The sequence below is a fragment of the Balaenoptera borealis genome (assembly GCF_965194805.1).
Source record: "Balaenoptera borealis genome assembly, chromosome: 5".
Taxonomy (NCBI): Eukaryota; Metazoa; Chordata; class Mammalia; order Artiodactyla; family Balaenopteridae; genus Balaenoptera; species Balaenoptera borealis.
This window is the reverse complement of record NC_138862.1, coordinates 74,473,926-74,490,033: the sequence shown is the minus strand read 5'-3', so window position 1 is coordinate 74,490,033 and position 16,108 is coordinate 74,473,926. Positions and strand designations below refer to the sequence as shown.

General features: G+C 44.3%; 1 protein-coding gene across 2 annotated transcripts in view; it reads right to left on the bottom strand.

The window, feature by feature from the left end:
- LOC309629367 (uncharacterized protein) overlaps nt 1-16,108 on the bottom strand; it is a 38,408-nt gene that overhangs the window by 16,332 nt on the left and 5,968 nt on the right. The gene's annotated exons all lie outside the window — the stretch shown is intronic.

Here is a 16,108-nt window from a genome sequence, read left to right as displayed (position 1 = left end):
ATAGAAAGTTTTTTCCTTTCTTCTGTAGTCTCGCTCTCAACTTGTCAGGGTGTTTTTTTGTTTTGTTTTGTTTTTTAACATCTTTATTGGAGTATAATTGCATTACCATGTTGTGTTAGTTTCTGCTGTATAACAAAGTGAATCAGCTACATGTATACATACATCCCCATATCCCCTCCCTCTTGCATCTCCCTCCCACCCTCCCTATCCCACCCCCCTATCCCACCCCACTAGGTGGTCACAAAGCACCGAGCTGATCTCTCTGTGCTATGCGGCTGCTTCCCACTAGCTATCTATTTTACATCTGGTAGTGTATATATGTCTATGCCACGCTCTCACTTTGTCCCAGCTTACCCTTCCCCCTCCCCATGTCCTCAAGTCCATTCTCTACGTCTGAGTCTTTATTCCTGTCCTGCCCCTAGGTTCTTCAGAACCTTTCTTTTTTTTTTTTTTTAGATTCCATATATAAGTCTTAGCATACAGTATTTGTTTTCTCTTTCTGACTTACTTCACTCTGTATGACAGACTCTAGGTCCATCCACCTCACTACAAATAACTCAGTTTCGTTTCTTTTTATGGCTGAGTAATATTCCATTGTATATACGTGCCACATCTTCTTTATCCATTCATCTGTCGATGGACACTTGGGTTGCTTCCATGTCCTGGCTATTGTAAATAGTGCTGCAATAAACAGTGTGGTACATGTCTCTTTTTGAATTATGGTTTTTTCAGGGTATATGCCCAGTAGTGGGATTGCTGGGTCATATGGTAGTTCTATTTTTAGTTGTTTTTTTTGTTTATTTATTTATTTATTTATTTATGGCTGTGTTGGGTCTTCGTTTCTGTGCGAGGGCTTTCTCTAGTTGCGGCAAGCGGGGGCCACTCTTCATCGCGGTGCGCGGGCCTCATTATCACGGCCTCTCTTGTTGCGTAGCACAGGCTCCAGACGCGCAGGTTCAGTAATTGTGGCTCACGGGCCTAGTTGCTCCGCGGCATGTGGGATCTTCCCAGACCAGGGCTCGAACCTGTGTCCCCTGCATTGGCAGGCAGATTCTCAACCACTGCGCCACCAGGGAAGCCCCTTATTTATTTATTTATTTTTGAGAACAATTTCCTAATTTTATTCTTGAACTTGAGTACATTCATTTTATTTTATTTTATTTTATGGTGAAAGTTCTTAGTTTTTTTTTAATTAAGGTTTTTTTTTTTTTCACACACACATACTGTATTTTATTTTTACAAGAGATAAGTAGACTGACACCAAGCATTGTACATGGATGACCACAACAAAAGCAACAATGATTGCAATTACCAAACATGAAACACACTCATACTATGTCATAATATTGACATTCAGTCCAGTAATCCTCCACTGTAACAGCTCCTTTACTTTGCAGTGAAAATTGATTTGTATATTCTTTGCCTCTGAGTCCTTGTTGGATTTTTTTTTTTTAATTCAGACAGGAAGTCACAAAAATTATACTCATCCTCATCAGTTCACTCAGTCCCATGTAATTAATTTTTTTTTTCATCTTGATCTTTTGTTAGCACTTTTATGAGTTCATCAGTTTTTCATTAGAGTTCTGAAAATTCAGTTCTGCTTATTCATTCAGTTCAACAGTACAGTCAGTTACCAGAAACCTGTACTTGTCAGAGTCTTTTCCATGAATTTCTTAAAGATGAAACCCTTTTATAGGAACATATTTGCAAAAGCATCAGAGTACACACAGAACTGTCTGTAAATGACAAAAGACTTAAAAGTGACCACAGTTAAAAATTTGATGAAAGTTCATAATAATGCAGTTGACAAGAAAATTAGTTATTTCTGAGATATACATTTTAAGGTAATAACTAGGATTATGACTTATAACATTATACCAGAACATATAAGATTTTTAGAAATTTCATGTAATGTCTGAAACATTTATATTAACATATTTCCATACAAATAACCCAATGAAAGTTTAGTATTAGTTGTTTTGTTTGTTTGTTTGTTTATATTGCAGGTTCTTATTAGGCATCAATTTTATACACATCAGTGTATACATGTCAATCCCAATTGCCCAATTGAAGCCCCCTATTTTTAGTTTTTTAAGGAACCTCCATACTGTTCTCCATAGTGGCTGTATCAATTTACATTCCCACCAACAGTGCAAGAGGGTTCCCTTTTCTCCACACCCTCTCCAGCATTTATTGTTTGTAGATTTTTTTAATGATGGCCATTCTGACCGGTGTGAGGTGATACCTCATTGTAGTTTTGATTTGCATTTGTCTAATAATTAATGATGTTGAGCATCCTTTCATGTGTTTGTTGGCAATCTGTATATCTTCTTTGGAGAAATGTCTATTTAGACTTCTGCCCATTTTTGGATTGGGTTGTTTTTTTGATATTGAGCTGCATGAGCTGCTTGTATATTTTGGAGATTAATCCTTTGTCAGTCGCTTCATTTTCAAATATTTTCTCCCACTCTGAGGGTTGTCTTTTCGTCTTGTTTATGGTTTCCTTTGCTGTGCAAAAGCTTTTAAGTTTCATTAGGTCCCATTTGTTTATTTTTGTTTTTATTTCCATTTCTCTAGGAGGTGGGTCAAATAGGCTCATGGTGGTTTTGATTTGCTATTTACTGTCATTCTAAGTAAAGCAAAACGAAAATTTTAAATGATTGGCCCGAGCTTTACTGTTCATCTTTAGATTGTACAATGCCAGTTTTGAATGCAAACAGAAGAGCATTTAACTCCTATGCAGAATCACCAAAATTACAGAATTTTGATTTCGTATCCTATATATACATATTTTTTTGTTCTTACCAGAACAGCGGAAGTGCCACTCAAAACTAACTCAACTGTTTTTATTTCACTTCATAATACACACCTGTTCCCCGAGTGCACTCTGCCTTTGGTTTACTGAGGAGGCTGCTGAAAAGGACAAGCAACTCTGCATCCTCCTCTCTCTCCCTTTCCTTCCGTCGTCATTTTCAGTGTGAATGATTGGTCAATATGGGGAAGTCCCATGAGTAAAAAAGGATATGATGGGGTTCTTTGGTCAGTCATGTTTCTTAGAAAACCACTATCTTCTTTCTGCATTCTTCCATTCTGGTTTGAACAGAAAGCATGGCCTCTTGGGGCCACCAGCGACTCAGTTGTAGACATAGCGCACCTACCTTGCTTTGAGTGTCACTAAACTCCCTTGACTGTGGCCCCACGGGGACTCTGTTCACCTGGGCCGTGAACAGCAAGCAAGGAATTGCAATGGACAGGCACATCGCACGCCTCTCCCTTGCTCCATCGGTTCATTGGACTTCATTTTACAAAACAAAGTTCAGAGATGAAATCATTAAGCATGTCAACACAATGACAGCAGGGCATGAAACCAAGCACAGGGCCCTTCTGAGCACGGAGTCCTGCACAACTGCACAGGTCAAATGCCCGTGAAGCTGGTCAGAAGTCAAAGGCATCTTCGATTATTACTAGTCTAGAGGCTTTGAGGGTATGGATATGTCTCTCAGGCCTGAACTGAAGCCCAACTTCTGGACGAGTTCCAGGGTGGAACCCCTTCCTCACAACACACCCCACTGGTGAGGCTCAGAGAAGTGCCATCCCATAGGGAAGGTGAGACACCAGTACTGCTCCACTGAACAGCCATGTGCCTGTAGCTGGGTGACTTGGGGGTGAGGAAGGAAGAGGGGGGTACAAATCAGCTGGGCACAGCTAAGGTACAGTGAAAGGAGAAGTCTTGTCCAGGAAATGATATCATGCCCAGAAATTAAGGGGGAAATCCAAAATGTCACCATAATCTTGTGGTGCCCTTCTTTCTCCAAAAAATAATGTGTTTAAGCAACTCATCAGTGAAGATATCTCTCTGGCACACACATCTACATGATCTCCAATCCCAGGAATATCTGTGATAGAGTGGAAAAAGCCAGAGAGATCCAAGTTCTGGGTCACAGCTCTGATTCTTTCTTGCCGTATGATTCTGGGCCGGCCACCTAACTTCTCTGCAGCTCAGTTCTCTTAGTTGTAAACTGAGAGCAACGATTCCTCATCCAGCGGTAAGTGCCTGTGAGAATTAAACTAGACAATGGCCATAAAGTGGGGTGTAAGCTGGAAATCACTGTGTATGTGGGAAGGCGCGTTGGTATCCAGTGTATAATGGTATATATCACATACAGACCCCATCAGGAAATTTCACTCTGGGGCAGAGTGATTTACAAAGCCTTCTCAGAAGTGGAGTCAATTAAGGTCAGCTTTCTATGTTGCTAAACAACAGGGGATTCTGGGTTCAGTAACGTTGAAAGGCAGACCCAACACACCCCTTGAAACCCGGCTTTTGAGAGGGTTCAAAGGAACGCGAAACAAAAGCCTCTCTTTGTGATGTTTTCCCTCTCCCTTCATTGTCCCCTTTTACCCTCCAAGGGCCTTCGTGTAAAGAAAGGGGCTGCTAATGTGGCGAGTGGGAGTTTAAAATCGTCCTGGGCCAACAATGTTGGCACATTCTGCCCGGCCTCATTACAGAATCATCTGAAATGCTTGAGAAGTGTTTCCCACTCATTAGCATAAATAGCAGAAAAACTCTTTCACAAACAAAGCAGGTTCCATCTGCCCCCAGTATGTCCTCACCTTGACTTCAAATGGCCAGTCCCTCCCCCAGCACAATACCAGGGGCGCCGGCCTTGGAGGCCCCAAGCACCCCACTTCAGAACGGCATTCAGTGAAATATCAACACGGTAACCTGCATGTTTATTCATTGGCCGGCCCCCTCCTTTTAATGGAGTCCCTTCCCCATTGTGGCCACTTGATGCTTTCACAGACCTAAAGGGAGAGGCTTCCTTTCCAAGCTGTTGGGATCCTTAGCAACCCACACCTTGTGAGTGGGTCGACCACGCTAATTAGGTTTGTTCTGCCTTTTTGGCCCAAGCGTACTTTGTCAGGTATTCTGCTGTGGGATTAAAGAGTCATTAATCACTCCGACCTGACGCTGACAAGGTGGCTTTTACAATGAAGTCCACTTCCTTGGTGCTGGCCGGAGCCAAGGCCAGGTCTGTTTTGCATTACACTGCAGAATAATGTACTCGCTTCTCCCCAGTCAACCTCAGGACACCTACCACAGCCCCAGTCTTGTAGGAGCCGGTGCCAGGGCCAGAGATAGCAGCTATCTGTAGGCAAACTATGTTCACAGCAGCTGTGTGGAGTCGGGTTCTGGGAAGGACATTTCATAGAACCAGATTCTAGCATGACAGAGTTGGGGTGGGGGAGGGACCTGAGTCACCATCCATGTAACCCCACATTTTACTGAAGAAAGCACTGAGGCTCAGAGAGGGGGAGGGACTTGCGAAGGGCACACAGCGAGTCACATGGAAAGCCAAGAATAGAATGGGCATCTCACCATGCTTCAGAATCCAAATCTAAGCTTTTAAACCATTTTCAACACAATTGATACTGCTGTGTTTGGCAATTCAGAGAGCCCTGAGCCCTTGAGAAAGAAGGGAAGTAATTTTCATTCACCAAGTGCTACAACAGGCTAGGCACTGAGCTAGATATTTTGCATGCAAATGGTTTAATTTAATTTAATTTAAATGTCATTTTGATAGAATGACAGGTGAAAGTGCTCAGCTACTATCAGTTGTCACCCAACACCACAGTTTTCCTAGGTAAGTATTATCATCCCTATCTTTTATGGATGGAAAAACAGAGACACGGAAAGTTTAGGTAATTCATTCACAGCCTATATTCTTTCCCCTGTGCCAGACTGCCTTTGGAAAAGATGAGAAGAGTTTCCTAAATCCAGGTGTTCTTGTGAACTTTCATTATTACTTATGTAAATCATAAATTAAAAGTGTAGGTCAGTCATTTAACATCAGGTTATCAGGATTTATTGTTTCCCTTTTATCTCTTAGATGTGTGATAACTTTTTCTCTGCTGATGTTTTCCTGTCTTCCTTTCTTCCTTTATCCTTTCATCAACTTAACAAACATTTATTGAGCACCTACGATGCCAAGTGCTGGGAATGCTGAGATTAAAAAGGCATGGCGGGCTTCCCTGGTGGCGCAGTGGTTGAGAATCTGCCTGCCAAAGCAGGGGACACGGGTTCGAGCCCTGGTCTGGGAAGATCCCACATGCCGCGGACCAACTGGGCCCGTGAGCCACAACTACTGAGCCTGCGCGTCTGGAGCCTGTGCTCCGCAACAAGAGAGGCCGCGATAGTGAGAGGCCCGCGCACCGCGATGAAGAGTGGCCCCCGCTTGCCGCAACTAGAGAAAGCCCTCGCACAGAAACGAAGACCCAACACAGCCAAAAATAAATAAATAATAAATTAATTAATTTTTAAAAAATCCTTTAAAAAAGGCCCCCTTTCTCATGAAGTTACTGGGAAAAGAGCTCCTCACAAATTCAAGAGTAAACCAAGAAAGAGGAAGACATGGATGCAGGAAGCAGGAGCTCCAACTGGGAAAGAAAGGAACCCCAGGGTGCTGCAGGGGTACCAGGAGGAACACCAGGCGTGGAGGCCCCACCCCCAGCGCTGCAGGGCAGAACTGTGGGAGGGGCTTCACACAGAGATGAGTTTGATAGAAGACCTGATCCTTCAAATAACTGTGGAGAGGATTTAGATCTTTGGCAGAGTTTGAACTTTAATTATTGCTTAATACAAAGGAAACAAAGCAGATGAAAAAATAAGATAGTTACTAACTCCAAGAAAGGAAAAATAATCACAGTTTACCAAAGGCTCCATTATAAATATAAATTTTCATAATGTTGTTAAAACAAGACAACAGGCCCAAAATGGAGTCACGTATGCTAAGTTCCATGTCAGCAAATCAAGACTTAATTACAGTTCCGGTTCTCCCTGAAATGGAATCTTAAACCAGTCCATCAGGAATCGCTTGAGTAGTACTAGACAGGTCATTAACCTGATAGCCCCTGCCATCCCTAAAAGGAACTTACGTAGTATAACTTCCTGTTTCTGCTCCTTTCTGCCTGTAAAAGTCTTTCATTTTATACAGCCTCTCAGAGCTCCTTTCTGTCTGCTAGACTGGATGCTACCTGATTCACGAATCATTGAATAGATCCAGCCAGCTCTTTAACATTTATTGGGTTGAATTTTGTTTTTAACAATGTAAACACAGAATTCTGAATAAACTACATTCGTATTTAACAATCTTGGGAGGATGTGGAATGGAAGAGGAGTGTGCAGTGTAAGGGGGGGTGGTGTCCTGGCTAGGGCAGAGAATGAAAGAGCAAAACTCATCTTACCTAGTGGGAATTCCAGAGTCAGTGCTTAAAACTGGAAAATCAGAAGAGAAACACAAACATATTGAAGGCAACCCTCGTAGAATGATTTGACTCTCCACATAATGTGCATGTAAAACTTTGATAAATACAAAAACTAAAAAGTCATTGACTGATGTAATTTGAAAAATAGACTTTGCGTTGTTGTCTAGGGGTTAACAACATCCTTGGGAGACTGTCAGGTGAAGAAATATTTGTTGTATACCTGGGATGCTCTGGCCCTGCTGGGCTGCTGAGAGATGAGGGAAAGGAGCAGGCAGGTTACAGCCAATGCCTTGGCAGCTGCAGCTGAGAAAGGGGAGGAGTCCTGAGGGATGGGTTCCATGAACGGTGGAAGTTTGGAAGCAGAAGAAAGAGGTAGAACATTGGAGAGAGAATTCTCAGGCCCTGTCTGGTGAGGGAGACTGGACAGGACAGGTGGCCTGAGCCAGGCCCAGTTTAAATCCCAGCTTCTGTACTTACAGGTCACATGACTTTGGACAAGCTACTTAACCTCTCTGATCCTCATTGTCTACATCTAGAACAGAGAAAAATAGTCCCCCTCCCTCCCAAAAAACTTGTTGTTGGTCTAAGAACCCCCAGTAGGTTTTAGGTTTCCAGTTAAACAATAGGATCAGAAGTGTCATATTCATGTTCATTCTAGAAACATTCTTTTAAATACTGCCTATGTTCCAGCTAATACACTATATTGCTAGAGTTGCTTTTGTTTTCCTTAGCTATACAGTTTTTAAATTATTCTTATTAAACATCCTTTGACCATCTATTTATCAGTCACTTTGAATTTTCCTCGTTTAAAATATTAGCAACCCTTTTCAACTTAGTGTTAACTACAAACCAAGTAAGCATGCTTGCCTTGCTACTACTTCAGTTCAAGCACAAAGAAAGAAAGAAAGGAGAAATGAAGGAAGGTAGGAAGGAAAGAGAGAGAAAGAGAGAAAGAAAGGAAGGAAGGAAGGGAAGGGAGAAAGAAAGGAAGAAACAAAGATAACGTCTCCCACACAGTATTATTTTTAGGGTTGATTCAGACACATTTATAAAACCTCTACTAAATATTTAACACATATCAGGCACTAAATAAAAGCTAGTCCTCAAACATATTATCAGCAGAACCCTTAAAGTCAATGTTTTTTCTTGTTTCTTTAAAGTATAGAAAATACATGCAGAGATGATCTATTCCAATCTACAGAACGACTCAAAATCAGAAAGAAATCAGCCTTACTCTGCATTTAATTCCTGAATGAAATTTCCTGGGTCTGGCTTTCAATTTGGAAAGATGCAACCAACTCATCCATTAAGGCCATTTTCCTTACACACACTTTTTTTTCTCATGTCAAATATGTTCTTAGTTTAGTCGGAAAAGTACACAGGCAGTCTGGCCTTGTGTCATTTTCCCCAGGTCCTCATCCGGTGGATCTGTCTCTCTGTGTCTCTCTCCTCAGGCCCGGGGATCCTCCTCTTCTCCCTTCCTTTCCTTCCCTCTGAGGTTCATCCTTCTGCCCAAGCTCACAAATGGAAGCCTTGCTCTCCTCCCGGCTCCACCCTTCTGTCATCAGCGTGTGCACACAGCCCTTGTCAGAGTCTGTCCCAAAGACTTGAGCCTCTTTTTCAAAAAGATTTAAGATTGCCACAACAAACAAAAATTTGACTTCGCATTAGGAAAAATTATAATCAGAGGCTGGCCTCCCAGACTTTCAGGGGGTGGAAATGGGCTCCCCAGAGGGTAGGTTGAAAAAAAATCAATATTAATGATATTTACTTGCAGTATTTTGGAGGGGAAGAGAGGGTAGAGAGAAGAAAAAAAAATCTGTCTGAACAAGAGAGGTATAATTCAGAAGCTGCCACTAGGAAAGTAGGAACCTCCAAGGACAGATCATCATTCTTTATGATTTGACAAGGTTGACGGGAGAAGTCGTGACTGGACTTGCACCTGCTCTTCGGGGAGCATGAAAACACTGCCGGCCTCGCCAAGCCCTGTTCAACAGTCCAGGGTAGGTGGAAAAGGCTTAGCAGCACTGGAAAGACCACCTTCCATAAAACCTATATGATCACTAAGCTAGGGGATCATAATTAACAGTATATCTTATAACTATAACTAACATCATATATTATTAAAATCATAGCTAATATTTATTGAGCATCTGCCATGTGTCAGACCCTGTGCTAAGTATTTGGCATGCAAATATATTTGCATATATTAAATATATTGCATATATATCCATGAAGGGGTCTCTACTACAATTTTCCCTAATTTACAGATGAGGAATGAGGCTTAAAGCGGTGGCGATTTGCCCAGGTAAAGTCAAGACTCAGACAGATGCAGATTTTCCCTGATTGCAGAGCCTCAGTCTTATGGCAGGACAATTTTTAAAGTATAAATTTGTATGCATTTTTCCTGAGTTTCCACAAGCCCTCCAAGCAGAGAGACAGTCCTGCTTCAGGGATTTCTGCAGGCAGTAAGCAACAAAGCCTGAAAGTTGAGTCTCTTGCTGTCTTTTGTAGAAGTCAAAGCACAGAGAGATGCCAGGTGTCCTGGAGGGACCTTTGAAAGCAGCCTAGGAGAGAAGAGAGATGAGAACTTTCTCCAGCCTTGGAGAGAGGTCCCTGGAGTCCTGTGTGGTCTCAGCCATTCGGGGAGGTGGCCGAGGCTCCTCGGGATGGCTCCTCGGTGCCCCAGAATGGCCAAGCCTGGGAGGGCTGGGGGATCTCAGCCTCCCCTGGGACCCACTGGGGAGAGTGGAGGAGAGAGCCCAGTAATGACTGGGATTGAGTTCCTCCACCTGAAAGGATGGGGGCATAGAGAAAGATTTAAGATCATTTTAAACAAAATAAAGTGATATTTCTTGCACAAATAAATTTACATACCAAGACCCACACCCACACAAAATCACACACTGAGTAGGGGAGGAATGGGCAGTCCCTCCACCTCCAACTTCTATTTGCTGCCTGTGGGGATTTCGCCAGGTGGGGTCAGGGGACTGCCATAAAAAGTTGAAAACGCCAAGTTTCACCTTCATCTGCGGCATAGAGGAAAACCAGTCTTCACACTGCAGAGAACTTCTCCCTAGCCACCCTCGGCCCAGAGATGACCCACTGAGCACACCCTCCTGGCTCCAGGAGGACCCCGCGTGCCATGTACCAGGAACTGGGGGTTCTTCGCTGCAATGGAGAAAGCATCTGCCCAGATGCACAGCCCACGATCAGGGACTCAGCCAGAAACCCTCCCCCAAGCCACATTGTCCCCTCCCCCAAAGCTTGAATATTTTTAATATTAAGAAAATATCTCTTTGGGGGGAGTAGGTCCATCTGACCTTACAATCCCCACAAGGTGCTCATTTATCACCTCTCATTGCATCTTTTACTTCCCCTTCCCAACACAATTTGTATGGCATGCTTATTTGTGTAACTCTTTGTCTAATCTCTGTCTTCTATGTTAGAAGTTCCATGAGGAGAAGGACTGTGCCTTGTCCTTTGCTGTATTCCTAGCATGTCATACAGTTTTTGGAGCTCAGTAGGTGCTCGGCTATGACTTCCTGAATAAACATGGAGCAATCACAGGTGGCCAAAACCTTAGTGATCATCTAGCCCAAGGCTCTGAGAGGCTAAGGCCCAGAGGGGTTGAAGCACTTGCCTGAGATTTCAAACTTGGTTGAAAAAAAATCCAAGGACTCCGGGCAGACCTTTGAGTGACTTTCTTCTTTTTTGACTCTAGGATCTTCAGTCTCTAAATTTATCATGGTTGAACCAAGACCAAATCCTGGACCACCTGTCCAGTCACCCATCCTCGTCCTTCCTTTATGCTCTTAAGCTCTCCCATTACAATATTACCTTAGGCTTCACCTACCTATATTTTCGATGCCCTCTGTCCCTACAGTGTCTCGGTCCTCCCAAGACCTGAAAAAAAAGTTGACCTTTCTTCTTGCAAAGAGTTTTGGGGGTTTTTTTTGGTTTTTTTGTTTTTTTTTTAATTTATATTTATTTTTGGCTGTGTTGGGTCTTCGTTTCTGTGCGAGGGCTTTCTCTAGTTGCGGCAAGCGGGGGCCACTCTTCATCGCGGTGCGCAGGCCTCTCACTATCACGGCCTCTCTTGTTGCGGAGCACAGGCTCCAGATGCGCAGGCTCAGTAGTTGTGGCTCACGGGCCTAGTTGCTCCGCGGCATGTGGGATCCTCCCAGACCAGGGCTCGAACCCGTGTCCCCTGCATTGGCAGGCAGACTCTCAACCACTGCGCCACCAGGGAAGCCCCAAGAGTTTTGGTTTTTAATATGAGATTTAAGGCTTAAAACTTGTCTTTATTCAACAGATATTCACTGAATACCTATAAATATGGACCCTGTTCTAGAGTAGGGGCTGCAGCAATAAGCAATATAAGCCTTCATGACGCATACATTCTGCTGTGAAGACAGATAGTAAAGGTAATCTAATGAGTAAAATATTTTCCAATAGTGAAAAGTGCTATGAAGAAAATAAACATGGTAAGGACTTAGAGACTGGAGGGGTGGGCTATTTTTGATCAAGAGTTAGAGAAGACTTCTGTGAGAAGGACATATTTAAGTTAAACCTGAATAATAAGAAAAAGTCAGCCTGCAGAGTTCTTGGGGAAGGTATTTCGGACTTGACTGCTGCAATGGTCCTGAGGACCCAGCCAGTTGCTGAGCAGAGTAAACAAAGCTTTCAAGAAGCCCGTGAGGCGGGCAAAGGGCAGATCCCATAGAGTCTCGTAGGCCACCGAGGAAGACTGAATTTTATTCTTTGGCATCAGGAAGCCATTAGGGGTTTTTAAGTTGGGGAGTGTTATGATCTTTTCACATTTCTGATGATCAAAAAGAGTTGGTTGCCAAGTAGAACAGCAGCAGGGAGACAAACTTATAGGCTACTGCAGTGGTCCAAGTAAGAGAGGAGGGTTCAAGGGCTAGGCCGACAGCAGTGGAAACTGTGAGAAGTGACTGGACTTGGGATGTAATTTGGAGACAGAGCTGACATGAGTTACTGCTGGATTGGATGTGGGCTGTGAAGGAAAGAGATGAAATAAACATGACTCGTAAATTTTGGCTTGAGAAGAGGTGAATGGTGGTACATTTCCCAATATGGAGAAGACTGGGTAAGAAGCAAATTCGTAGGGGTGGAGGTAACCAAGAATTGATTTTAAATGCTTTAAGTTCAAGAGGTCTATTAGACAGCCCATGGAGATGCCAATTAAGCAACCAGGTGTACAGTCCAAGGAATATACAATAATCAAGGAATTTCTGAAATCTAACAAGAAGACTTGGGCCAAGGCTGGGGGTAGGGAATGGGAAAGGAGAGGCTCCTAGTTCTTCTTAAGTCTCACCACCCAGCCATTTATAGGTGACACTCCCCAGTGGTTTCCATACACGAACCTCTTTAACTTAGCCTTCCAGGAAAAGGGCCCAGGTCTAATGTCTCAGCTGCAGGGATTGGAGGTTAATTTCACAGCAGATGTCTAATGAATGGCTTAGCATTTCTGAACTGTGAAGGTTTACCATTACGTCAATGAACTGGGGAACAATTGCAATTCAAAACTTTTCTTTAATTAGTGAAAATGTATGTTCTTTCTTAATCCCACTGCCTACAAGGACAGCCCGCAACTGTGGGGCCAGTTCTGGAAGCGCCTGTTGCGAGGCTCCTCGTTAGGTGCTGCAATAAATGTTCTTATTCTTAAAACTGCTTAGAATTGGGTCTTCCCTTCCCTTCCTTCCATATACTTAGGTTTCCCACGCAGCTCACCCCTTCATGCATTAAGAACTCCTTTGTTCTAACCACTCCACTTATCCATTCATCCTGCCATGTACTGGGCACTCAGTAAAACATGGTGAAGAAATAGACCGTCCTGGTGGTGCCCGTCTTCGTGGGTCTAAGAGTCTGGTGTGGAGACAGACTTTATGCAGGTAAATGACTAAACGTATCATTACAAATTGTGACCAGTGCACCTCTGCTGGGAAAGGAAGATGAGCTAGGAGAAGACAGCCTTCAGATCTGATCACCTGAGAAGGCGTCTCTGAGGAGGTGACATTTAAACTGAGACCCAAAGGATGAGAAGGATCCAGATGTGGAAGAGAGGGCAGTGGAGCATTTCAACAGGGGGGAACAAGCAAAGTGCTACGTGCTTCCATCTCCTCCATCTCCACCTAAACAGAAGCTCCTGCACATCACATATCCTCTTCCTTCAGACTTAGTGTCGCCGCTCTGAATCTGAATGATCTTAGGACCCAGGAGATGGAAAGGATGTTTGAGCCCCTTCACTAAGCATCCCGTGGTTGCCATATCCTGAGTGCCACCAGCACCAACCAGCCAGACCCCATCACCTGTGTGCCATTTACAAAGCTTTTAAGCAATCCTGTTCTTGCCCTCGAGCAAATAAAACCAAGAACAATAAAGTTCCTTCCCCTTGGAGTTTGTCCAGGACGGTTTTTTTTTTTCCTTTGCATTTTTTGGAGGCACCTTTAGATTCCCCTTCTGAGGGGAATGAGATTAATGCTGGGAAATAGTACTCAAGGTTTCCTTCATACTGTTTCTCCTACCCTCCCTGGTGGCTGATCCTGGTCAGGGAAGCTGGCCTTCAGAAACCAGTGTCAATTCCGGGGATCCAGAGTCAGGCAAGCCATGATAGCCTTATTTAAAAATCAATCAGAGAAAGATTTCAACTTCTTTTGGTAAGACATCACCATGGCATGATGGCGATGTAGACAGACAGACCTGGGTTTGAATTTAGATTCAGCACTATGACTTTGGGTACGTCACTTAATCTCTCCAAGCCTCAGTTTCCTCATCTATAAAGTAAAGATCATAATTTCTACCTTATAAGAATTAACCTCGATCATCCATGAAAGGCACCCAGCCTGACATGTAGTCGATACTCAGGAAATGTTGTGTCCCTTCCTTTAAAGGCCTGGCTCTTCAGTTGGCTAATTACATCTTTTGAGGCATTCACATGGGGTTACAGCCAGTGCCCCTTTGAGAACATTTCAATTACAGGTGCCTAAGTGGTGCCTTCTCAGCTGGAAATTTGTAATTAAATCAGCAATGGCCGCAGGCTGCTCAGGTGTGTCAGAACAGCTCCCATCCAGCTCACCTTTCCTCCTAGCTACCCCATCAAGTCAAGTCCAAAGTCAAGGGGAGCTATAGGAATAAAAATCCTTTAACACTTATCAAATATTGAGCAGTTTGCAAAGTGATCTTACCCTCAGGGCAACATTGGTGCTGGCGTTATTATTGTCCCATTACAACGGGAAGGAGGAAATTGAGGTCTAGAAAAGGGAAGCGATGAACTCAAAGTCTCAGAAGCTGCAATGCCAAGTCTCTGACTAAAAATCCAGCGCTCCTGCCACACAGCCGCATCCTGACAAGGGCAATTTTGTCCTTTGGTGGAAAAGTTCACTACCGGCAACTGTCCTGACTCTTGATCAGCAGCAAAGAATCCGCCCCCTAGATTGCCCTTCCTGCCCCATGCCCTCCCTTGCTCCGGTTCTGGCAGCTTTCTTAGACCGGGGTCAATTGCTTACTCTCTGGTATGGAAGAGTCCGGCTTTATTCTAGGGCTCTGACTTGCATTTCTCATCTCTGGCAATGTGCAATGACAGGTGATAACAGGCCACTTTGGAACCCTCTCACCAGAACTTGTGACCTTTCCTCTAAGGCAGGTATGGGAAGAATCAGTCTGACTTTGATCTGAACCTGGTTCTGGTGATGGCTTGAGGGTAATGGGCACTGGGTCATGTGACCCACCCACTTACCCAAGGCTGACACAGGTAAATTAAGGGCCACTCTGTTCTGCCTTCAGGAAAGGACCCAAACTGAAGAAATGGGAAATAAAACTCCATCCTCAGAAAGTCAGGATGGAACTCAAGCAAGGCTCTAATATTTGCCTTAATTTCTCCAAAATAGAAGACAAGGGTCAGAGCTGGCAGAACTCTTCTGATTCAATGATCTCATTTCACACAGTGGGAGACTGGGGAATGGAGAGGAAAGTGGCCCATTGGAGGCCATGCGGCTATCCGAGGCAGGGCTAGGCCCCAGGCCCCAGGACTCCCAGTTCTTTTTTCTTACTGAATCATGCAGTTCACTCAAGAGCCCTAAGCATATTCGATCTGGGTGATCCAGCTGATCTCTACCCCACCGCTTCCCTGCCTCTACCCGCCACTCCCAGAAGGTTTACAGTGCAGTGGATGCATGTCATGAACTTGGATGATGTGGACCTACGCTATGAGATACTGATCCAGGGAGAGCTGTTTCCAACAAGGGCTATCCAAGCAGCCCTCAGCTGGGAGTGACCACCACACAAAACCTGCCCAGTGAAGCAGGAGGAAAAGATTTACATACACCTGGGTGAAACCGAGGATTCATGGGATAAGCTTTTGAGTCTTCCCAGCTTGTGGGATCTGCTGAGACAGGATGATGGAAGGACAGACAGCAGCTGGTTCTTGTTTTCAGTAACTCTGCTCACCCTTCACCTCCTTCTCCACCACCATCACTTCCCACACCACCTCTTTACTTCCTTTTCCACTTCCTTTATATACACCATCACCACCACCTCCACCACCACCACCACCTCCACCACCACCACCACCTCCTCTACCACCATCACCACCTCCACCTCCACCACCATCACCACCACCACCACCACCTCCTCTACCACCATCACCACCTCCACCTCCACCACCAGCCCCATCACCACCTCCACCACCACCTCCACTACAACCACCACCTCCTCTACCACCATCACCACCTCCACCACCAGCACCATCACCACCATCACCACCTCCACCACCACCATCACCACCACCACCTCCTCTACCACCATCACCACCTCTACC